Here is a 12,908-nt window from a genome sequence, read left to right on the forward strand (position 1 = left end):
TTCATGGCCACCTGCCTTTCTCACCCTGCTCCCCCTCAGCAGGTCCAAGCCTGCCCAGCAAATGCTGTTGGGAAGCAAAGGCCCAGCCTGCATCCTCCATATTTCCTCCTACTTTTCCTATTCAATAGCATTGCAGTGGGGAAGGGGAGCAAATTTGGCAAGGTGGCGTGCACTTTTCCTGGCCGCCCTGTTGCTTGGTGGTGAGGAGGGGCTGCAGAAGGCAAGCCCCAAGAATGAGACATTGTGGGATAAACAGAGTTATTTGATTGGGTTTTTTTGTTTGTTTGTTAATGAATGCCCCCAAAAGATGAATAAAGTCCCACAATGGGAGTTGGGGGGGGGTAAGGCAACGAGTGCGGGGCAGCATCCAGGAGAAGGGAAGGAGGGAAAAAAAGTGGACCAAAAAAAGAAGAAGAAGGGAGGGGGAAGAAGCCCATGGAAATGAGTGAGACAAAAAGAAAAGCAAAGAGGGGGGAAAAAGAAAAGAGAACAAGGGGGGGGGGGAGAAAAAGAAGTAATATTTTTCCTTGATAAAAAATGCACAAAAGGGAAGATGAACTTTGTTCTTTTTCTCTTTCTACTCTCCTCTCTTTTTCTGCTTTTCGCCTCGCAGCACGCCAGCCTAAGCTGAGAGCTGTAATGTCATTAAATTGCAAATGCTTTTTCATTTCCGACACACACTGTTTACTTATCTGGCAAAAACATATGTTGGAAGGAATCCGTTAAATTCTGCCCATTGCCTTGGGTAAAAGTGCAATGGAAACGGACCCAGTGAGCGTCTTCTTTCTTCTTCTTTTAGCACTTCCCCTTATCTACAAGACTGCTTCGCAGCAAACCGGCTAGTTCAATGAAAAATGAAGATACAGCAGGAGATTAGAGAAGAACAGTGAGCAAAAAATTCCTGGAGAGAGGGTCACTTCATTGCAAATGATTTCACTTCTCTAGATCTGCATAAATTACTATTTTTAAGGCATCTCCAAAGTCTGTATATTTTTCTCACTCTGTCAAACATTTAATTTCACGCCCCGTGTTCTGAATATGCTAAAATGCATATCTCTGATGCACCTTTAAGCCAGAAAAACGAATGCAAAATTGAAGATAAAATGATGTGATTTGCACTACAAGCCTATTACTTGAGGTATTTACATATAGTTTACCTCTGCAGTTCTGAGAATGATTTATTAAAAAAAAATCGGGATTAAGCTCATATAAATATGTATAAATCTTTGTTTAGAAAATAGATTTTGCAGCGGCGGTGTCAAAAAGTTCTTTAAGATCCTGTGAAGAATTTTCCTTTGCCTTTAAAAAAAAGAATTTGACATCCTTCTTTGGCAAGAAAACACTCTAATATCTACGATGTCCCCCCCCTTCTCCAAGATGCACTTGTTTTCTCTCTTCCCCCCTCTCCCCCTTTCTTCCTAAAACGACTTAGATCCTCTCTGTGCGTTTACCTTGTTATGCTTGGTCCCTGAAAAGAACTTTGGATTTCCTCGAATTCAAAGAGCATATTTCCAATTTATTAAAAAAAGTAGCGGTGGGTTTGTCGGGATGTATTTATTTGGGCGAGGATCTGGGATAGATCCCGACCCCTAGCCACGAGAAAGAGCCTGCCAGGTTTGTTTCAGGGATCTTTTTGACCCACCTTTTCTCTTTGGTTTGGAAAGGGATGCACCTTAATTGCCTGCGTTGGCAGGGACCGTCGTTTCCAGATCTGGCATCCTTTCTCGTGGCCGTTTTTAGGGAAAGCCCTGACTTAACGCACGCATCCTCCCCACGGTCAATCGCAAACCCAATTCCACCCACAGATCTTCCTCCCATCTTTGCTTCAAGAGAGCGAAGCGGCCAAAGATGCAGAGGGGAAGCTGCGCCAAAGGACTGCAGCCTCCAAGCTGCAACCAGGGAGATGCTTGCTCTGTCGGATTGGGGAAAACAGGCACCTGAGGATAAACTGGTACTTCGCAGGTTAAATTAATGCAATTAAAAGACGGAAGGGCTTTGGCCAAGAATTGTGTGTGTGTGTGTGTGTGTGTTTGAGAGAGATTGCTTACACAATCTCTGTTTGAGGACTGTTGGGATGTGCTTGCTTAGAATTGGCTAATAAGCGATGAAAGGGGTGTGTGTGTGTGTGTGAAACTTAGCAGTCACTTTTCAGACATTCAGTTTCATTTCCCTCCCGCGTAATACGGTTTCACAATGCCCCTAGTGGTATGCCTAGTGCCATTGTAAGGAGGCAAACAAACACCCACACATTTCTGGTTGCAATTATAGTACCGTTAAAGCAGTGGTTCTCAACCTTTTTTGCTCCATTGCCCCTTTTCACCATTGTTCAGAATATAATCCCCCCCTTCCCCAAATAGTCTCTCAAAAGGTGCATTCCAAACAATATGCATTTTGCTGAATAGTGATCCCAATTCCCCTTCTCGAACCCTAAAATCCCCCCCCCCATTGGGGGGATTCTTCCCTTGTTGAGAACCCCTGCTTTAAAGAATGAAAACTGCATGGGGACAACTAATGGTATGATCAACCGAGCAAGTGAATCTATTGTCATCTTATATTACATGCTCCAGGTTGTGCATACACACACACACACACACACATATATATACATACACACACACACACACACACACACACATACACACATACATACAACCTGGAGCATGTAATATAAGATGACAATAGATTCACTTGCTCAATTGATCATACCATTAGTTGTATATATATGTGCGTGAAAAGATGTATACCATATATGACGTTCTTTTGCCTTTTTACAGCATGCATCTCAGATCGAGTGTGTTGTCAGCAGGCTCATTGGCCCAGCGTCACTGATTAAAAAGGGGAGAAAATAAATACAAATATCCTTTTTGTGCCGTAATTAGGTTATTTATCCTTTGTGCCGTTCCGTCCACTTCATGGGAAATTGCTATTAGCACCACTGCTCCTGGAATCCGTAACACGAGTCAGGCCACGGAAAAATTAATACACCATAGGATAAGATTTAAAGTGAATAGCATGTATGCATTCATTCTCACAGCAACCTTGCAATAGATGAAAAAAATCTACTCATTTTGCTGGTGGGGAAACTGAGGCAGACAGAGAGTTGTTCAAGAACTGTGGTATGTGGCTGAGCAGAACCCTAAAACCAGGTGCCTTCAATCTGAAGGCATTTTCGCAAGTGCCATTCAAAACTTCCATATCGATAAATCAATTATGTACAGTACATTGGATGGAGTAAGATGTGCATACAGTTTTCTCCCACATTCTCTATTGTGCATTAAAACTTTCACAGAGAGCCAATTTCATTCTAAAAGATGTTTATTGGATCACTTGTACAATTGCACCAAGTCTAAGAAGAGTCATGGTACACGTTGCGCAGAACAAAGTGTTGGTTGAGGAGGCAGATTACTGGACTGCACTGTCTTATTTGCAAGAGATCATATTCGCATGTTCCCCCGCTAGGGTTGCCAGCTCCAGGTTGGGAAATACCTGGAGATTTTTGGGGCGGAGCCTGAGGAAGGCGGGTTCTGGGGAGGGGACTTCAATGCCATAGAGTCCAATTGCCAAAGCGGCCATTGTCTCCAGGTGAACTGATCTCCATCGGCTGGAGATCAGTTGTAATAGCAGGAGATCTCCAGCTAATACCTGGAGGTTGGCAACCCTACAAGAGCCCCACCTGACTCTACCCACTTTCTAAAACCATTTAGGTGGCACCAGGAAAGTTGTTGGCGAGTGCCATGATGCCTGTGGGCACCATGCTGGGGACCCCTGGGGTAGAGCATTAGACTGGGATCTGGGACAGTCAGGTTCAAGTCCCCACTTTGCCACAAAACTTGCTGCATGACTTTGGGACAGTTTATCTTTCTCCGTCTTAACCTACGATACAAGATGGTTGTGAAGATAAAACACGTAGAGGATACCATGAAGAAAGTCAGCGTGGTGTAGTGGTTAAGAGCGGTGGTTTGGAGTGGTGGACTCTGATCTGGAGTACCGGGTTTGATTCCCCACTCCTCCACATGAGCGGCGGAGGCTAATCTGGTGAACTGGATTTGTTTCCCCGCTCCTACACATGAAGCCAGATGGGTGACCTTGGGCTAGTCACACTCTCTCAGCCCCATCTACCTCACAGGATGTCTGTTGTGGGGAGGGGAATGGGAAGGAAATTGTAAGCCGGTTTGATTGTTCTTTAAGCGGTAGAGAAAGTTGGCATATAAAAAACAACTCTTCTTTTGAGATCCTTGCAGGAAGGGTAGAACTAATAGAGACAGGTATCTATTGAATGTCTTGTGTGGCATTTTAGTGCATCGAGAGAGCTGTCTACGTGAGGAAACATTAGCAAACATAGATCTCCTCCACCTCCAACTTCTAGTCCGAAATGGTATAATCCAGTCTTTGACGATCTCACAGTGTATTCCTAAGGAAAGTTACTCCAGTCTAAGGCCATTCATTTCAATGGGCTTAGACAGGAGTAACTCTCCTTAGGAATGCACTGTCGGTCTACCCCTTCAATATGCTTATACGTAGAAAGGTGCATTTGTCACTAGAACACTGCAACATTTAATCTTTCTTGTGAATGGCTATTGTCCAGCATAAGAAGCTGCCAGATGTGGGAAATTCGCTGCATTTAAGATTCTGCATGATGTAAATAGAATTCATAGAATTCTGCTGTCCTTTACTGTAACGGCGGAGTCTACCTGGAAGGATGTGTGCTGTCATGCATGTTATTTTTTGCATCACTCTGTCCACATTCCTGGAATTCAAAAGGTACAGGTGGGCTGCAAACGGAGGTATCACTTAAGAATACCTCAGAGCACTTTTACTAAGTCACCGTCAGTCGTGTCAAATGACCAGCTTTACTTCCACCTTTTGTTCTGTTCCTCTGCTTTTAAATACAGTTAAGAAAGCCACAACTTGTGAGTGACACACACACACAACACAGCCCCGTCATCTATTGCCAAGTTTTGGTGGTGGTGGGGAACTTGATGTGCCGTGTGCTTTTCAACTAAGCTGCAGTTGAACACACATGAAGCTGCCTTCTACTGAATCAGACCCTTGGTCCATCAAAGTCAGTATTGTCTACTTAGACCAGCAGCGGCTCTCCAGGGTCTCAGGTAGAGGTCTTTCGCATCACCTACCTGCCTAGTCCCTTTAACTGGAGATGCCAGGGATTGAACCTGGGACCTTCTGCAGGCCAAGCAGAGGCTCTGCCACTGAGCCATGGCCCCTCCCCTCTGGGTTGGGGCCAGGGCGGAGGGTTCTCACCATATAATCATGGAAGGGACCACCAGAGTCATCCAGTCCAACCCCCCGCACAATGCAGGAACCCCACAAGCACCTTTGCCAGTTGCCAAATGTACATACTTGTTAAGAAAAGTCAAAAACAGGTAATCATCTTGGACAGGTGACTGAGAATGATTGTCACTTTAGATTATACTTTGTTTTGCATACTGATTTTTTTTACATCGCAGAAAATAATATGAGCATTAGCTCACTGCAGTGGATTAGGCATTAGGGCATATGATTTAAACGAAAAACGTTGAGACCGTTCACACTGTCATGCACATTTTCCCAAACCTGTATTTTAAAGACCCGTTTGTACCACAAATATTCCATGTACCTACTATGACCCTCATTTCTATTTGCTGTGTGCATGGAATCAAAATGACAGCAGCTTGCCATTTATCTCAGAAGGAAAAACTGTCATTGTGATGAAATTATACCGTTTGTATTAATTCTCTCTAAAAGAATACGTTTTGTAATTTGTGTATGGAGAATAAACATTTTTTTCCAGACTCTAGGCTGATTATACAAACAAAATGCACCTGAACTCTGTCGTTCAATACATCCAGAAGTATATGGCTATTTATGCAGGGCTGTTTCCCCGGGCCCGCTGTCACCCGCGGACTGATGCTGAGGACTGAACACAGGACCTTCTGTATGCAAAGCGTCGACTCTTTTCTTCCACACCTCCTCCCATATACTTGCCTGGAAGCAGGTTTAGCATTATTGACCTAGCTACAGATTTTGATGACCATTTATATGGCACACCTAGGCCATTTATGCAGGGCTGTTTCCCCCGCGGTCACCCTCGCTGACTGCTCCGGTGCCTCATTTTGATTACGCATGCCTTTCCCGACTGTCAGAGATCACCTCGCTCTCCCCGCATGTTTCAGTGTGTTTTGCCTGCGTTTTATTGATTTTCGCTAAAACAGCATCCGGAAAACATGGGCAAAATGCGCTCAAACGTGCGGGGAGAGCGAGGTGACCTCTGACGGTCGGAAAAGGCATGCATAATCAAAATGAAGCACCGGAGCAGTCGGTGGGGTGACCGTGAGGGAAAAGCCTGGCATAAAGGGCCTATGCGTGCCGTGTAAACGGTAATCAAAATCTGTATGCTGTCCATAATGCTAAATCTACTTCCATGCAAGTATATGGGAGGGGGTGTGGAAGGGAAGAGCCTCTGCTTTGCGTACAGAAGGTCCTGTTTCGATCCTCGGCATCTCCACTTAAAAAGACCAGGCAGTAGGTGATGTGAAAGACCTCTACCTGAGACCCTGGAGAGCCGCTGCTGGTCTGAGTAGACGATACTGACCTTGATGGACCGATGGACCGATAACACTATAAGGCAGCTTCATGTGTTATCCCCTTGATATCAATGAGATGTGGGTACAGAATTGTATATTGGATCAGGACAATCTTCTACAGAAATTATTACGATAGGCTCAATAAAAGAAATAGGGCATTAATATGTCATTTAATGATGTAGTCTTTGAACTCCATTTTAATTTATTTGCCAGTTTTATGTGTGTCTTTCCCCCCCAACAAATCTTGAAAGCAACATACAAGCAATTAAAAGAAGTTACAATGACACCTGAAAAACGATAAACCAATATGAACAATAAAAGCACAAGTGACTTAAAAATAGAATGAAAAACTGCAACAAGGCAAGGCTAAAAACGGCACAATAAGCCCTTCTAAAACAATCAGTCCGTGGCCAAAATTAATTTGCTAGCTTTGATTGGTTTAAAAAATGTAAGCAACTAAAAAAATGTTCTTTGATAATAAAAAGTCCATTGATTTTGATTGGGACTTTCGTTCAGCATTTTAAAAGATCGTGTGCATCTTTTGCCCAATCTGTGCATGGTGGGTATCATTTAATAGATAACCTTTGTTTTTTAAGCTTATTCAAGGTAGAGGATAAATTTTAAAAAATGATTTAATCAAAACATGTAACTTCTGAAATTATTTGTATATATGTAATAGGCATTTCTACTAGGGGAGTCACCTGTGCTTGGCCTTCACACGAATTTGTTTATTTATAACCTGCTTTTCTTCCCAATGGGGTCCCAAAGCAGCTTCTAACACCATTTTCCTCTCTTCTATTTTATCCTCACAACAACAACACTGTGAGGTGGGTTAGCCTTAGAGAGAGTGAATGGCCCTGTAAAGTTTAAATATGTAATGGAAGCATGAGACTGTATAAGTTGACTGACAATAATGCACTATTGCTGTGGTTTCATTATTTGCAATGAAGAAGCTATAAAATGAATAGTTTGACAGTCTGTTGCAAGAAAGTGTTGCATATCATTATTCTGACAAATGACTAATGCAGTTTACTCTGATGTCAGCCCCAGCTGGGTACTTAGAATTACTTGTATGAAATGAACATTTTGAACTGGTTTAAAATGTATTGAGTGTGGTAAAGATGTTAACAGCAAATACATGGCATGGGCATATTCTTCCAGTACTAAATGGATGGATTTCTTACAATCTGAATTACATCCTTGTAAACCCATTGAAATCAACGGACTTTGAAGGTTGTAACTTTTTAGGATTACAGTCTGCCTTGGAAAGTTGCCAAAATGGACTGAGAATAGAAAAATTCAGAGACTTCAAAGTCTAATTTTATGACTGCAGTTACAATTTTTATATGTAGAGGTCATTCCCTATAAAGTAGATAAGTAGGATGTCATTTCTTGTTAAATGTCCTCCCCCCCCCCTATGAATCTCTTGTATACGTGGGCTGCTCTCATTCCCTTCAGTGGAGGTGGGAGAGACTTCTGTGCTCATTTTCAAGGAAACTGCATACAGATTATCCTGCCATTTCAAAATGAGTGGGAAAACCAGAGAATCTTCAGAAATGCATCTTCATCACTGGATCTGTGTGTTGCCCTTTAAGAACAACAACTCTGAAGCCCTTCAGGATGCAATAGTTGTTGATGTAGAATTAGCATGCAAACCAGACAATACACATTTCTAGAAATATTCAGCATGTGCCGATATCTGTGAAGAACTATATGAGTTTTGGAAGCGCACCTTCTCAATCTCTTGGCTAGTAGTATTGACTCGCACTGGGCTGTTTGGCTTCACTGAAGAAGAGGAGGAAGAGGAGGAGAGGAGGAGGAGAAAAGTTGTTTTTTAGATGCCGACTTTCTCTACCACTTAAGGAACAATCAAAGCGGCTTACAATTGCCTTCCCATTCCCCTCCCCACAACAGACACCCTGTGAGGTAGGTGGGGCTGAGAGAGTTCTGAGGGAATGGTGACTGGCCCAAGGTCACCCAGCTGGCTTCATGTGTAGGAGTGGGGAAACAAATCCAGTTCACCAGATTAGCGTCTGCCGCTCATGGGGAGGAGTGGGGAATCGAACCCAGATCTCCAGATTAAAGTCCACCGCTCCAAACCACCGCTCTTAATCACTACACCATGCTGGCTCTAATGGAGAGTTTTGTGTGTGTGCTTGTGTTCCACTGCACTTGTGGATGTACCTATAATTCCACAAGAAACTCCACCAGCCTAAAAGTTGTAACTATTCCTGTTCTTTAAGAAGAAAGAAACCTGACCTGGGTGGCCCAGGTTAGCCCAATCTTGTCAGATCTTGTAAGCTAAAAGGGATCCGCCCTGGTTAGTACTTGGATAGGAGACCACCAAAGAAGTCCTAGGTTGCTGTGCAGAGGCAGGCAATGGCAAACCATCTCTGTGAGCATCTTGCCTTGAAAACCCTATGGGGTCACTAGAAGTTGGCTGTAACTTGATGCTTTGCACCACCTCCAAGAAGAAATAACCCACACAAGGCTTTTATAAAAAGGTAAAGGTCCCCTGTGCAAGCACCAGGTCATTCCTGACCGATGGGGTGACATCACATCCCGACGTTTACTAGGCAGACTTTGTTTTATGGGGTGGTTTGCCATTGCCTTCCCCAGTCATCTTCCCTTTACCCCCAGCAAGCCGGGTACTCATTTTACCAACCTTGGAGGGATGGAAGGCTGAGTCAACCTTGAGCCGGCTACCTGAAACCAACTTCTGTCGGGATCGAACTCAGGTCGTGAGCAGAGCTTGGACTGCAGCTTACCACTCTGTGCCATGGGGCTCTCTGCATCTTGCCTTGAAAACCCTATGGGGTCACCAGAAATTGGCTGCGACTTGACGGCGCTTTCCATTCCCACCAAGAAGAAATCATCCACACAGGGTTTCCCTAGCTGCTCTAAATTCCCTTCCGTTTTAGATTGAATCCAGTCTCTCGGAAACCCTTGTCTTACTGCCGTTTTATCTGAATATGTTTATTTAAAAGTCACCCAATGACCTCCACCAGTCCTGTGTAGCCCCGACTGCCTATCACTCAAACGCATATTTGAGCTTGGAGCATAACCTTGAGTACAGACTCTGCAGAAGGCCTCCTGCGTTGCCGAGAAGCGGTCGCCGCATGTGTGTACGGCGGGCACCTTTCAAAGTAAAAGATATCCATTCAATTTTTTTTGTCTTCGTTTCAAAATACCGAAAGTGGTAAAATCACACAATTGACTAATCGCTTGCCAATAGCCCCCTTTTAAAAAATCTAATCTATTTTAATTTATAACGGTGCCAAAATGCAAATGAAACTGGTCTGTTTCCAAACGCAGGTTCTCTCTCCCCCCCCGCCACTTTACGACACAGTTAAAGGTATGCATCAATCGAGGAAAACATTTTTTCCCCCAAATAAAAACCATTCCCTCTTGTATGCCTGAAACGTTGTTTTGCAAGTTGCAGCCTGAAGCAAAGGTTGACGTTAAAGGGACTGAATAGAGATCTTTTGGCAAATATTGATCCGCCCTTGACTCTGGTGTGTGTGTTGAGCGTAGGGATTGAAATTCATAACTCAATTGTCTTAAAGGGGATCACATGCCCAAGAGGTGTTTGTCTAATGACTTACTATCCCGATGGCCCTTTCAGCTTTACCTACCACATCAAACAAACCAATGGGCAGGCCCCTGAGACTGCCTGTTTGCACAGTTTCCCCCAGCCAGCTTTCTTACTGTACCGTGAAATGCTCATTAGCCAACCTTAAGCACACTCTTCAATGCTTTATCCCGAAGTGACAAAATGCTGTTTAAAGAGGCAGTTAAGGCTAATCTTTCCACCATTCTTTGATATGTAGCACTTGTCTGTATGTCAGATCGGCTCGCACACTGCCTCAAAACAAATCAGTCTTGTCTGCGCATTTAAAGATAATTGTCCTTTGTACATGACACACACACATAGATAGATTCACTCAGAAGCCACGTTCGTTTGTTTAAGCGTTTCTGCCCCGCTTTTCTCCTCACCGGGGACTCAATGTGCCTGACAAAGCAGCACAAAAATATAACTTAGACAAATAGAAGGAAAAAAGACAGCTCCAGCATCATGGGATGGTCTTGGATCCACTGGTCCAGCATACTCAAGGGCAGAGGCTGCAAGGCATGAGGTTTGGGTCAAAACCCACATCTAGGCTCAAATATCTGTAGCAAAGGAGGAAACAAATAGGGCAATCCAGAGGGGGATAGCTGTGCTGCAGCTAGGGTTGCCAACTACAGGTTGGGAAATACCTGGAGATTTTTGAGGAGGGTATCTGTTGTGGAGAGGGGAAGGTGATTGTAAGATGATCTGATTCTTCCTTAAGTGGTAGAGGAAGTCGGCATATAAAAACCAACTCTTCTTCTTCTCCCCTCCTCTCCTCAAACCCCTCCTTAGGCTCCACCCCCAAAATCTCCAGGTATTTCCCAACCTGGAGCTGGCAACCCTAATCTTTGGTCTAATTCAGTGTAAGGCAGCTTCGTGTATTAAAAAATGACAAATATGCTGTATCTTTCAAAGGACTGGATTAAGACCAAACAATACGGGGCTGTGTCTGCAGTGTTAGTACCAATGCAGTCTTTCAGTGGGGCAAATAATGCCCCTTCTCTTGGAGCCATTTTGGCTTGGGGAAATGTTGCAGGAGGGGGGGGGAAAGGCTGGACCTTCTTCTCCTTTAGCGCTGTAGTCCATCTATATTTGGCCCTTGGCTCTTGAGGACGTGAGTTTCCTGCAATAGCTATGTGTGTGTTAAGTGCCGCCAACACGCTTCTGACTTATGGTGACCCTATGAATCAGTGTCCCCCAAAACCTATCGTTGACAGCCTTTCTCGTGTCTTGTGAACTGACGGCCGTGGCTTCCTTGATTGAGTCAATCCAACTTATGTCGGGTCGTCCTCTTTTCCTGATGCCGGCCACTTTTCCCAGCATGATTGTCTTTTCCAATGACTCTTGTCTTCTCATAATGTGAACAAAGTACAATAGCCTCGTTTTAGCTTCAAGGGACGGTTTAAGCTTGATTTGATTGGGAACTCACTGGTTTGTCTTTTGTGGGGTCCACAGGGAGAGGAAACACCCAACCCAACTCATGGTCAAACGTATCGTGTAGTTTGATATCGCTAACACTTGAAACAGTAAAACTACATGAGGATACAGTCACTGGGTAAGTGTGGTCTTGGCATGGGAAATAAGCATGCTTCCTGCCTCTCTGTTTCAAATGTCACTGGTACAGCATAAAATCCTCATCGCAGAAAATTCATAGCACAGATAACATTACAAACCAGCTGGGCACTCTTGTACAACTCTTGTTCTGAGCAAATGCAAGATCCCAAACGGCCCAGTTGCTATCACTACATACACACGAACACACGAAGCTGCCTTCTACTGAATCAGACCCTTGGTCCATCAAAGTCAGTATTGTCTACTCAGACCAGCAGCGGCTCTCCAGGGTCTCAGGCAGAGGTCTTTCACATCACCCACTCGCCTAATCCCTTTAACTGAAGATGCTGGGGACTGAACCCTGGCACCCTCTGCATGCCAAGCAGATGCTCTACCACTTCCCCACTTCACACTAAGACTACAAACATGGCTCACAGAACAAGAAATCCATGTTTACATTGTAGATTACACGTTTGTACCAAAAGGCACTTTTTGTTCTGAAACAAGCAAAGACAACTGGAACTTGAATATTGTTTTGTTGGCGCTCAGCAGACTGACAAAAATTAAACGTGCAATCATTTTTGCTGATTTCGTGAAATTATACGATTTCTGTCTTTCCAGCTCCAACCTGCCATTCTTTGTCCTGAATTGCAAAGAGTAAGCAGCGAGATTACATAATGAACAAATCTTTCACATTGTGCTATTTGCCCTAGTTGAAAGCAAGCCCTCTGTGGCCCCTATAAAACAAAATGAAATCTAGGGGCTGATTCTCAGAGTGTTCCATAAGTAACTGGAAGCTCTGTTAATTTTAGTGGGGCAATGCTTTGAAGACAGCTGTAAAGACTGCATTCCTAAAATTATGTTCAAGCTTGCAGTTTCAGGATTGCAGCCTCCGGCTCTCTTGCCAGGTTTCTTCTAGAGCAAGTGCTTTTGAGTAGATGTTTACAATCGGCTGATGCTAGTCTTGGTGCGAAGAGAGGAAGTGGGAACTCAGGCCAAGTAGGTAGCGCTAGCTCTGGTATGTCCTCTTTCTCCTCCTTCCTTCTGGCAATTGGATCAACGCGGCGTGAGCGAGCACAGCCTCGGAGCAAGAGGAGCAAATAAGCATGAATCAATCAGCTTTCACGCCTCTTTCCCGCGATGGTACACAAAAACAGTGTCGGCAG

The sequence above is a fragment of the Euleptes europaea genome, chromosome 16 (genome assembly GCF_029931775.1).
Source record: "Euleptes europaea isolate rEulEur1 chromosome 16, rEulEur1.hap1, whole genome shotgun sequence".
Classification (NCBI taxonomy): domain Eukaryota; kingdom Metazoa; phylum Chordata; class Lepidosauria; order Squamata; family Sphaerodactylidae; genus Euleptes; species Euleptes europaea.